The following is a 12,159-nucleotide window of genomic DNA, read 5'->3' on the forward strand; positions in this document are numbered from 1 at the left end:
TGGACTATGTGTTAGATGTGATGATTGGACAGAGGTACCAGGCTGGCCGCAAGGAACTCTGGGTAGGAGAGTGATTAGCTTCATGCAACTGAGGCATTATTAGGTTGTAATCTAGGCTTTGATAAACACTGGCCTCTATTGTCATCAAGCTGGCAATTAATATTTCATAACTCATTTGTAAGAAAACTACACAAGCTTTCTGTTTAATCTGCCTCTAATATAAAGCATGACTGAAGCCAGTTTACTCTGCTTAGCGCTTACATTTCGGCTTCATTTTGCAGAGCTCTATTGTTTTGGTTTTGGAATTGATTCAGGCATTTGATGTCACACAGAAATTATTTCATGCATGATTTAAAAACACCCAGAACCATCGACATATTGTCCCTTTGACGTCATGACCGGTGAGTCTGTCTCTATGTGACAACATAACAAGATAATCCCTTTCTTGCCTTTCATTTCTCTCCTACTATCGGGGCAGTCGGGTTGCCTAGTGGTTAAAAAGTGTTCGCTCGTCACAGCGAAGACCCGGGTTCAATTCCCGACATGGATGCAATGTGTGAAGCCCATTTCTGGTGTCCCCCATCGTGATATTGCTGAAATATTGCTAAAAGCAGCATAAAATCAAACTGACTCACTCGTTCACCTATCAACCATTTCATACAAAAATTGTAAAGAAAGAAACAAGTCTTGATTTAGGGAGGTGAGCTACAGTCTTTATTGGCTGGATGTCTTTTGTCTGAGTTTTCTGCCTAATCCATGTTGCTATGGCAACTAAATTACACAGGTACCGAGACAGGATCACAACTCAAAATAACACGAGTAGGAGGTAATACCGTTATTTGAAGTGAGTGAGTGATTATTGTTTAATGCGGCATCAATAATATTACAGCTCTTCGTGAGTTGTATTAACAGACAGATCTATTATATCACACTGGGATGTAGAAACACTGTGACAAGTCTTGAGATATTAATTTAGCTGTACATTTTTGTGTTTGGCCAGACTTTTTATAATTTAATGGGTACAAAATTGTGTGTGAAAAAGTCTGGTTGTTCGGCAGTGGGTAATTAAATACAGAAGACTTCTAAAAATGTTGCATGCTGGTCTTGTCGGTCTCACTGATCAGCATATCAGTCGCATTCATCAAAGTATTGAACTTGACACTTTCAAATTGATTCTTTTCCACTTTTTAGTGTTGTAATCCAATAGGTCAATTGTTACTATGTTTGTGTTTTTTCTCTCTGTTTTATTACTAATCTATCAATATGTGTAGGACTGTATGGTATTATGGGTATTAAAGTATACAGCATTATGTTTTTCAAATGATCCATATTGCAATATATTTAAGTATATTGAGGTAAAAAAATGTAACGAGTTTTGTTATGATTTATATCGTTTAACCTAAAATCTACACAAATACACAATTTACAATCTTTCAACTCTGTTGTTTTTCACCAAAATTGTATTCTAATAAGAGCCCCCTATTTCTAATTTTGAGAGCGCCCTGGGCTCTTATTATGTTGAATATGGTATATTGCATTACAATGTTTTGGCCCTTACAATGCCTTAAATGATAGTCTATTTGTTCAGCCAAAGTAACTGGTATACAAGGGCACTTGTGGACGTGTGTTAAAGGTCTCAATCCTGTCACTGTCACCAGTCATAGCTCCCCACTTATAATTTGGAAGGTAATTTTAAAATTGCGTCACAGGGCCATATGACACAGTTGAACCAATCAACTCAACTTGAAAGGGTGCACGGGAATCACACACGTTGAGACGCCCAACACTAACACCGTATTCGTTCGTGCGTGATTCCTGTGCACCCTTTCGAGTTGAGTTGATTGGTTCAACTTTAAATGTAATATCAAGTTATGTATGACTGTTTAATAATCTCATACCAACTTTGACTGGAGTAGGTCCGATAGTTTTTCAGATATTGTAGTAAACGTCGGTACCTTAAATTACCTTCCAGACTATAGTAGATAATGCTAGGTGGCCACAAACATGCATGAAGATGTATTCGCAACCGACAGACCGTTACGTTTACAAACAAATGATGACAGTTGTGATGTCAATACTCTCCCCCCGGCTAAATTATTTTGTTTCTTTGTCAATTTCTATTTCTGTTTGAACTATAATGTCATAAGTTGCAAAGAGAATGCAAAGAAAAGTTGGACACTTTTCATTTTGTCTGCAATCTCAAACCAATCTGATTATACAAACAAACGTAAATCCATTTGGAAAATAGTAAATCAGTTGTAAATCTTTTTCCAGTTCACTAGGATGGCATTCCCAAAGACATACACAAAAATATACATGTCACAACATTTGGGGTTAGAGGGAAAATTTTCCAGATTCTTGTAATGGCCGCTGCATGTTGGCAGCGATGATATCCAAAGGTAATGAAGATGTCACGCACTGGGAAGGAGCTTGACCAGATTTATGCTAGTCGTGATTTCGCATCCCTGACCACTAATCACCATATGATGGTTGGTTTAGCTGCATGGCTTATTCCCTGGGATGGACTTCCTGTACCTAGGAAACATTTTGTGTAAGTTCTCAGTCAAGGCAGATCCCCCTGTGTCTGCCTCTTGACTCTCTACCTGTGTTGTACAAGAATTGAAATCCTTGATGTCAGCTTGTTTTGCCAGCTTTTCTGAGGCCTGGGGCATCTGGAATGGGCTTCTTTTCCTTCCATGTCGAAAAAGAGAAAGGCTTTTCATTCAACAATTTTGTCATTTATGAACACACATAAAACAGTATGTTTGAAGTAATTCCTATAGATACCATACTCTTACCTGAAATGTCTAGACCAAAAATGTTTCAACCGAATAATAGAAGTGTATTTTGATATATATTTTTGAAAGTGATGCATTGTAATTAGACCTGGGACGAGATTACCCGGGTACCCACCCCATTATTACCCTACCCTACCCAAAACCCGCTGTAGGTCTCAAGAGATAGGTACAAACTGTCCGATCGGGTAAAGTTTGTCTGACCATCACCATAGCCCTGGCAAAATGTATTTAGGTACACATAAAAAATGATCTGGTCATGCACAATGAAGTTGACTGAAGTTTTGTCTTTATCTTAACATATAAAAGTCAGATGAAATGGGTGCATTGTCAGAAAGAAATTTGAACATTAGTGGCTTGTAGTGTAACGATAGAGATTTAAATCATTTTTGTCATTTAAACAATGTATCATGTGACTAACCACGGGTCAGGGTAGTCCTCTGGGTAACCGGGTCCTACTCAGTGTCCACTCGACCCCGGTACCCGAGTTACCCGTCCCAGCCCTAATTGTAATCATTTGTAAATGGTCTCAACATGGTCATGAAATTGTGTTTGTACTTAATGATTATGAATGGTGCTGGATGCATGATAAATAAGATCTCAACCTCGTGTCTTTTCAAATCAAATATAACACTTGTGGATAAGTAGTAGAAGGTGAGGTGAAATTGGGTTTAACGTCGCGTCCAAGATTATTGCACTTATATAGCGACGTGCATGCACATGTGTGTGTGTGGCTGCTTGTGCTAGTTTGGACTGATGCCAGTTTATAGTGCTAGCTCACTGAGATACCATGCCGCAGTTTTAACATGAATACCCCACTCAGACACAGTATACTGACTCCGAGCTGACCAGTCCTTGTTTAAGCCTCTTAGTGCCGAGCACCAGACAGGGTAACAACAAGTACCATCTTTTAACGTCTCTTGGTATGATGCAGCCGGGGATCAAACTCCGGACCTTCTGCTCTCCGGGCAGATGCTCTAACACTAGACCATGGAGGCGGACTGATAAAAGTAGAAAATCTCTACGGCATGCATGGGAGTTTGGCTACTTTAATTGTTGATTTACTTGTATTGCATAGAACATTTCAACCATGTCTTTTCATATGAAATCTTTAACATTCATCGGCAAATGAGTAGAAAACCTTGGCAAGTGTTGTGAGTTTGTATCCCTGATTGCTGGTCATTAAATGATGGTTGGTTCAGATGCATCACTTTGGACTTCCTGTATTGAGGAAACAGTTAGTGTGTCTTTTCAGTCAGGACGAATCCCAACATCTCTTGATCCTGACTGTGTCAGCAACTCCTGTACTGTACACGAATTGGAATCTTTATTGATGTCAGCTTTGTATGTTTTGCCAGTTTTTCTAAGGTCTAGAAAATCAATGAAATCTTTTCCTTTCCATGGCATTAGCAAACATGAGCAGCTACCAAAGAAACAGTGTTTTTTATCGTTGTGCATGTTATGCCAACATGGACGTATTGGAGCACTTCCTGCAGAAATTGGACGACATACTGGTTAAAGCTCCACTGCAGTGCATGTGTCATGGCTTACCCTTTGGAATCTAAAAACATGGCAGGCCCATAGTCGTTGAATGAGTCAAAGGTGAGGAGATGGGTTTTAAAGGGACTGTATGTCAATGTTCTGTGTGTTTTTTTATCATGCATGAAATTATTTTTGGGCAGATGCTCTATCCGTGAGACCAGAAGACCGTCTGAATGAGGATTGGATGGATGTTTCATTAACTGGTTCGCCTGACCCAGATTTGATTATTTACAAAAAAAAGATTGCATAGTATGGCTGAATATTGCTTACTGGGCATAATATTACTCCCCCCTCACTCCTGGGCCCACTTGCACAAAACGATCTTAGCGCTAAGACTATTGTAAGCCTATGTTAAAGTATGGGAGTTAAGATCATCTTAGCGCTAAGATCGCTTTGTGCAAGTGGACCCTGGTATGGAACAAATAAGAAGAAAACATCTCTATGAGAAGCTTCCATTAAGGGATCAGTGAGTTTGATTTGATTCCGATTTGAACAATATTTCTGTTATAATTTCCAATTCCACCATAGTCGAGGAGTTTTTCAACTTTAATTGATATTTTTGTGATTTATAGAGATTCTCATACTTGTGACTTTTAATGTCACATAATCAACACTTAAGGATTGAAGTTGTATTTGTTGAAGCGCTTCATGGTAAATTTGCATCATGTGACACACTGTCTTCATCACCTGATGAACGTCAACAAATACAACTTCAATCCTGATATTAACAGATACATAAATCATAACAAAACAATCCATTAAACATCAAACTTTAATTACCGTATCTAAAGTGAACTATATGAACGCAGAGAGTCGTGACGTCGTGACGTCATCCGTCCCAAACATTCCATTTAGAGTGACATCCCCTTGTTTTACAAATGGCAGAAAATGGCGGCTACAGCAATGTCATTTGCTTGAAATAAAAGTCGCACCCAGTAAAGTTGGCGTTGGAAAGAAATCCAGACCCGAGTGCGTGATGCTGAAAATGGATTGATATTAACGTAGCAATACACCTAAGTGTGGAGCTCAGTGATTTCTTTTGGTGAGTCGAGCATTCTCTGTTGTAGCTTCGAATGAACGCTTCATTTCTGTGACCCGACATATACATGATCTGTCTGTCTTCCAAGCCTGCATCATTCACACCCTGAATCGATGTATGTCTCGGCTCGATTGACAACGTAATCACGTGACATACTGACGTTCATTGGGAAATTAATGACAGTCAGATTGGTAGTGTTCACCTAGGCGAGGTCACCCGCTACTGTCAATATTTGTTGATAAAAGTAGAAAGTCTAAGCAAGAATGGGAGTCTTGCTGCTTTAATTGACTTGTGTTAATATATTTAATGTCAAAAGAAATGAGTATGAGATTCTCTACATGTCATAAACGAAGTTATTTAATATGAATTATCTTCAAAATGACTTAAAATATTAATTGCTAGCTTTTAAATTTGTAAATAATATGAAAACAAGTTGACTGACATTAGAAACATGCCAAGTTAACATTCCAAGATGTAGTCAGTGATTTGTTTGGATGCTGCCTTTTATACCTTTCTATCAAAAGATGTAGCATGCAGAATGACAAGGTCAGTGTTTCGTGATGTGGCAGTTCGCTACCTTGTGAGATGCTGAATCAGTGCCAGAGCAATTCCCCTGTGCTTAGGGAGCACCTCCATGGTCAAGTGGATAGAGCTCTTGCCCTGAGAGCTGAAGGTTGGGGATTTGATCCCTGGCCGTGTCATAACAAAAGACATTAAACAATGGTCGTATAAGTTGTCAACTGATCCTGAGAGGTTTATAGTGTGATGCACCTTGTGTGTGAGCCTAAGTACCCTGACCCTGGGGGGTCATAGGGTACATGAAGGCTCACACACAGGGTTCATCACACTATAACCCACAACGGATCGGTTGACAACAAATTTATCTCACTGACATTCATTCATACAGGCCCAGAATATTTGTCTGAAGTTTCACCAAGTCAAACACTTTAATTAAGCCATTTTGACAGCAAACGAACCAAGGTGTTTCCCTTTACCCAATTCATTCAGATAAACATCGGTTCATTTCAGCTCAACAATACTTGAGATAACCAACTTACCTGAGGTGTGTTCCGATTGATTTCTCAGCGGGAGACATGACTGGACTACATGGAAATTATTGCCTGCTCCTTAACCAATCGGAATCTAGGATTTGAATGTAAGGTGAGATAATTGTTATTATCCTTCCTGGCTTTTGGGATAAAACAAGGATTGGTCAGCTTGGAGTCAGTGTACTGTGTCTGGTTGGTTGGTTGGTTTGTTGTTTAACGCCACACTCCATATTCCAGCTATTTGACGGCGGGCTGAAAATAATCGAGTCTGGGCCAGACAATCCAGTGATTGATATCATGAGCATCGATCCAAGCATTTGGGATCGATGACATGCATCAACCTATTCAGCAAGCCTCACCACCCGATCCCGTTAGTCGCCTCTTACGACAAGCATAGTCACCTTTTACGACAAGCATGGCTTGCTGAAGTTCTGTGTCTGAGTGGGATATCCATGTTAAACTGAACACAGTTTTTTTATTGTGTCAGAGTGGGGTATCCATTAGGGCTTGGACGGGTAAATCGGGTACCTGGGTTGGGTGGGTACTGAGAAGGTCACTTTTATAGTTCTAGCCCACTGAGTTTAACACACAGTACACAGTTTAACATGGATACTAGGGCTTGGACGAGTCCAAATTTTCTACCCGGGTACCCACTGTGGGTCTCAAAAGATAGGTACAAAATGTCAGATTGGGAATTATTTACCATAGCCCTGGCAAAACATATTTAGATACATGTATTAAACAATTTGGTCATGCATACACTGAAGGTGACTTAAGTTATATCTTTATTCAAAAATATGAAAAGTCAGATGGAATTGGTGCATTGTCAGAAAAAAATTGCAAACATTAGTGACTTGTAGTATAACCATAGAGTTCTAGATAATTTTTGTCATTAAACAATATATCGCGAGACTTAGGGTCCGGGTAGTCCAGTCGGTACCCTGGTAGGGTCGGGTAATAGGGGGTTGGGTACCCGGGTAGAAAATTTGGACTCGTCCAAGCCCTAGTATCCATGTTAAACTGTGTTAAACTCAGTGGGCGAGAACTATAAAAGTGACATTAGTCCCAACTAGTCCAAGCAGCCACACACCTCACAGGTCACATCACCTCAATTCATCTCTGCACAGGACACACTAAATCACTCTCCTACCCAGAGTTCCATGCAGCCGGCAGCCAGCCAGCATAGTACCTCTGCCACAGGCCACTGCCATCTGATGATTCGTCACATCTTTCACAGTCCATTCAAGATATTGCATATGCTTTTCATCCGTTTCATGTTTGACAAGTCTACACATTTTCATAAACAAATGTCAAAGAATGGTTATGGTTCATTTTTTAAGAAAGTATGCTAATATGTGAAAATCTACTTGTTTTTGCGTAGTTATCCTTTGTTTACATTGGCTGTACAGCTCCACGTGCTGTCATTGAAGCCAAACGGAGGGCTTGCGATATGATCACTTTGAGGCATAAATATATTTTGTCATGCAACTCACTGTCACAGTTGTAGTAGCATATCTATATAATTATGTAAAATAATATGTAAAGGGCCCCAAATACTTGCATTAGTCCATTCTATACTGATTTCTGAAAAAGCGTGTTTGTTTACAAACAAGAGAAAAGTCTGGTCACGTGATATGCAAATTAGTCTGTGGCAGTGGTGTTATGCTGTGTCACCACTGCGCCGGAGTCTGACACTAAATTATTAGATTTACATCCAAATATTTTGAAATGTTCAGTATTTTATCTTACAACTAAGAAACTGTTCAATGTGTTGGATGTTAACTGTTAACAGATGGGATTTGCATGAAGCATAAATGCTTGGTAGTATTATATATATTTCATCAAAGTAGAAAAGGGGGGACATACTGTTAGCTAGGGCTTGGACGAGTCCAAATTTACTACCCGGGTACCCACACCCCTATTACCTGACCCTACCCGGGTACCCGCTGTTGGTGTCAAGAGATAGGTACAAAATGTCTGATTGGGAATAGTTTGACAGTAGCCCTGGCAGAATGTATCTAGATACACGTATAATACGATTGGTCATGCATACACTGAAGTTTACTGACGTTTTAGCTTTGTTCAAACTTATATAAGTCAGAAGGAACATGTTCATAGTCATGAAGAAATGCGAACATTAGATACTTAAAATTGTCGTGTAACCTTGTAGTTATATAGTGAATTTTTGCCATGAAACAATATATCCAAGACTAACCACGTGTAGTCTTGTGGGTACCTGGATCCTACTCAGTACCCAGCAGACCCGAGTACCCGTGTTACCCGTCCCAGTACTACTGTTAGCATTTGGAAACAAAACAGTTTCAATGTGAGGTAAAGTGTTTGGTATGGAGAATCTAATAATTCATTTATTATGGCCTTTAGTAATGCAACCAACTCTCACTACAAGTGAGTGTAATATGTGCTAGTTGCGTTGACTGAGTTCAAGATAGTTTGTCCTAGCAAGATACCCCTTCAAGTCCTCAGTCAGTGTTTAGGCACCATCTTGTGATTTTATGTGTGCTTCAGTGCTGCATCAAAGTTTCTTCCCAAACTGGGTGGAAGCAACTGGTTGGTTGGCTGGTTTCTTGTTTAACGCCACACTCAGCATTCCAGCTATATGACGGCGGTCTGTGAATAATCAAGTCTGGACCAGACAATCCAGTGATAAATATCATGAGCATCGATCCACAAAATTAGGATTGATGACATGCATCAACCAAGTCAGCGAGCCTGACCACCCGATCCCATTAGTAGCCTCTTACGACAAGCATGGTCGCTTTTTACGGCAAGGATGGGTTGCTGAAGACCTATTCTACCCCGGATCTTCATGGGTAGGAAGCAACTGCGAAACTTGCGATACTGGTAACAAACTTGTGTTTGATGGATGCTTGTACTTCCATAGATGTGACCCACCAGGAGAAAACCAACCTTATGGGTGCTGGAATAAAATTGTGACAACCATGATGTCAACTTACTTCAGTCAAGATCGCCATGTGTGATGTCATGTTTCTTGGTAATAAACATGATTTGTAGCTTGTGATTTATATTTTTGTGATTCGACGATGCTGTAGATATAATGAAGAGTCAAAGTGTGATTTTTCACCTATAAAGTTCTTTACCTCCTGCTGGGTCACATATCTAATTATGGGGTGCGTTGCAAGCCAGGAATCGCTTAGAAAAAGCAAATTAATCTCTCATCCCAAGATCTGCTACAGTTCGAAGTGCTTGTGCATTTGTCCAAAATGGTGACACAACTACCGCTTGGTTGCCTTGACGTAGGAGAGCGTAAAAGAAAAGGCTCGATGACGAGCTGATGAAATTTATGACTACTTTGAAGATGTGGAGCAGACTGAGGATGATGGGGTGTTGGCTACCTTTACTCATTTCCTCCTTGATCCAGTCAAGAATTTCTTGTTCCGCTGTCGAAGTCAGCCGCCATTTTGGTTTCAGAATGAAGCGACCTCAGCCAGCGATTGTTTCGCTTGCAAGCGGGTGAAAGGTAGTGCACTGTTGTAAGGCGAATCGCTATACATCGCTTGCAAGTGAATCGCACTTTGCAACGCACCCGTGATCTCTCTGCTAGGAAGATACCTTAAGTGGCATGAAAATTAGTGAGTGGTAAGGATTATCTCTTGACAAGTTACATATATGTTTACATGGTACATGCCAGACACTTCACTATTGGCTGAGGGCATTGGCCAAATCATTTACTGGCTGGGATATTGCTGACTGAGGCGTTAAACAACATTCACTCGCTTCACTCTCACCCAACTGTTAAAGCACTTAACAACACCTGGTTTGGTCCATCAATCATATCCACAAAGTTGTAAATCCCTCTTATTAAGACTGGTTTCTGGTTGTATATGTGTTGGGTCACCGTTTTGACATCTACAGAGTGAGGGGATGCCATTCAACACCAATCAGTACTATTCTAGCAAGCAGAGAGATTGTTTATTGTGTGGTTTGTGAGTGAGTGAGTGAGTGAGTGAGAGAGTGAGGTTCAACAGTATATCATCAGGAAATTTTTGAGTGAGTGAGTGAGTATGGTTTACCGCCGCTTTTAGCAATATTCCAGCAATATCACGGCGGGGGACACCAGAAATGGGCTTCACACATTGTACCCATGTCGGGAATTTAACCCGGGTTTTTGGCATGACGAGCGAATGCTTTAACCACTAGGCTACCCGACTGCCCCAGGAAATTTTTGATATAATGCTCACAGGATTGTAGGATTGAAGGGGTTATTTGTTTTTTCTTTGGAATCCAGATCCAAAAACCCTCAAACGATGAAAATAAAAACGTACTGTGCAGAGAATATTTATAACTTCAAGACTGATGAGAACATCTTTCAAAACACTGCACACACTGGAAAATGCATAACTAATAATGTTTTAAATGATAAAAATGATATCTTAAATGTCTTTTCTATTTTTATTTATTTCAATGACAAATAAATTTTCACAAAAAATACTGTATTGTTTTCCTTTGATACGGCATTCACCACAATAAAGGAATGATCCGTGCCTATTACTGCTCTTGTACAGACCAACACAGTCGTAAGAGGCAACTAACGGGATCGGGTGGTCAGGCTTGCAGACTTGGTTATGTCATTGATCCCAATTGCATAGATCGATGCTCATGATATCAATCACTGGATTGTCTGGCCCAGACTCGATTATTTACAGATTGCCGTCATATAGCTGGAATATTGCTAAGTGTGGTGTTTAACAAAAAACAAACAAACAGTAACATAGGAAACTGAACATTAATTCTAAGTTGTCTGAAGGTGTGTTTTTTTTAAATGGTATCATAGAAATTGTGATTTATCCTAATCAATACACATTCATTTATAAACTGTCTGGGTAAATTGTGTTCTGGTTAAATGAAGTTATTGGTAAAATGAACACAATATGTAAGGGTGACCAGTTGCAGGATGATAATTGATGGGAGACAACTCTTCCTGTACTGTGGAATGTGGGGACTGTGGGTCTGATTTTGATGAGGATGTAAATGTCAATTCAGTCACCTGCTCTAAACATCTATCATCAGAGTGTGTATGTTGTGTTTATTTCGGTTGTGTGGTTGAGGGAGTGGTTGTGTGGCTGGGTGAGTGGTTGAGTGAGTGAGTGAGTGAAAATGGTGAGTGGGTGAAACAGGGTGAGTGAGTGGGTTAAAAAATATGAGTGAGTGAGAGAGTGTTTGAGTGAGTGAGTGAGTGTGAAAAAGGGTGAAGTTGGCCCTAGAATTTAAGAAAGAACAGACCAAGTAATATTCAAGGCGAATCTGGAAGATCAGAAATTCTGATTGGTTCTCCAGCTGTAGCAGATCTACATTAAACCATGATTTGATATTTAAATGACAGTACTTCTTTCTCAAACCTGACTGGTAGATAATTTCCAATATTAATTTACTGATTCTCAGTGTTCTGGTATATATACATATGGTATATAGTTTGAATATTATAAAGCAAACATTCATAGATTAAAAGCCTATTGTTGCCAATCCCAGAATTTGACCATTCAATCTGATTGAAAATATTAGATTTTGGACATCAGAGTTCACATGTATTTTCGTCATTTAGTCATTTAAGTAAAAAAAACCAACTGTTTTGAATGTTATTTTTCTCAAAAAGTGATTGAAATGAAACTAAAAATAATATTCGAGAATGAAAAATAAAGACAAATTCACATGGTCTATTTTCATCTGGTCTTTTGGTGAACTGTGACTGTTCTGG

The 12,159-nt window shown here is 39.6% G+C and overlaps 1 protein-coding gene across 2 annotated transcripts in view; it reads left to right on the forward strand.

Moving 5' to 3' along the window:
* The first annotated feature begins 6,403 nt into the window (after positions 1 to 6,403).
* Positions 6,404 to 12,159, forward strand: part of LOC124139292 (synaptotagmin-5-like) — a 103,042-nt gene continuing 97,286 nt past the window's right edge. For both annotated transcript variants that reach the window (XR_006861755.2, XM_046506253.2), the window contains exon 1: positions 6,404 to 6,537. The gene's annotated coding sequence lies outside the window, so the exon portion shown is untranslated. The remainder of the gene's footprint in view (positions 6,538 to 12,159) is intronic.

This window comes from Haliotis rufescens, unplaced genomic scaffold (assembly GCF_023055435.1).
Source record: "Haliotis rufescens isolate VD_foot unplaced genomic scaffold, xgHalRufe1.0.p SCAF_8, whole genome shotgun sequence".
NCBI lineage: Eukaryota > Metazoa > Mollusca > Gastropoda > Lepetellida > Haliotidae > Haliotis > Haliotis rufescens.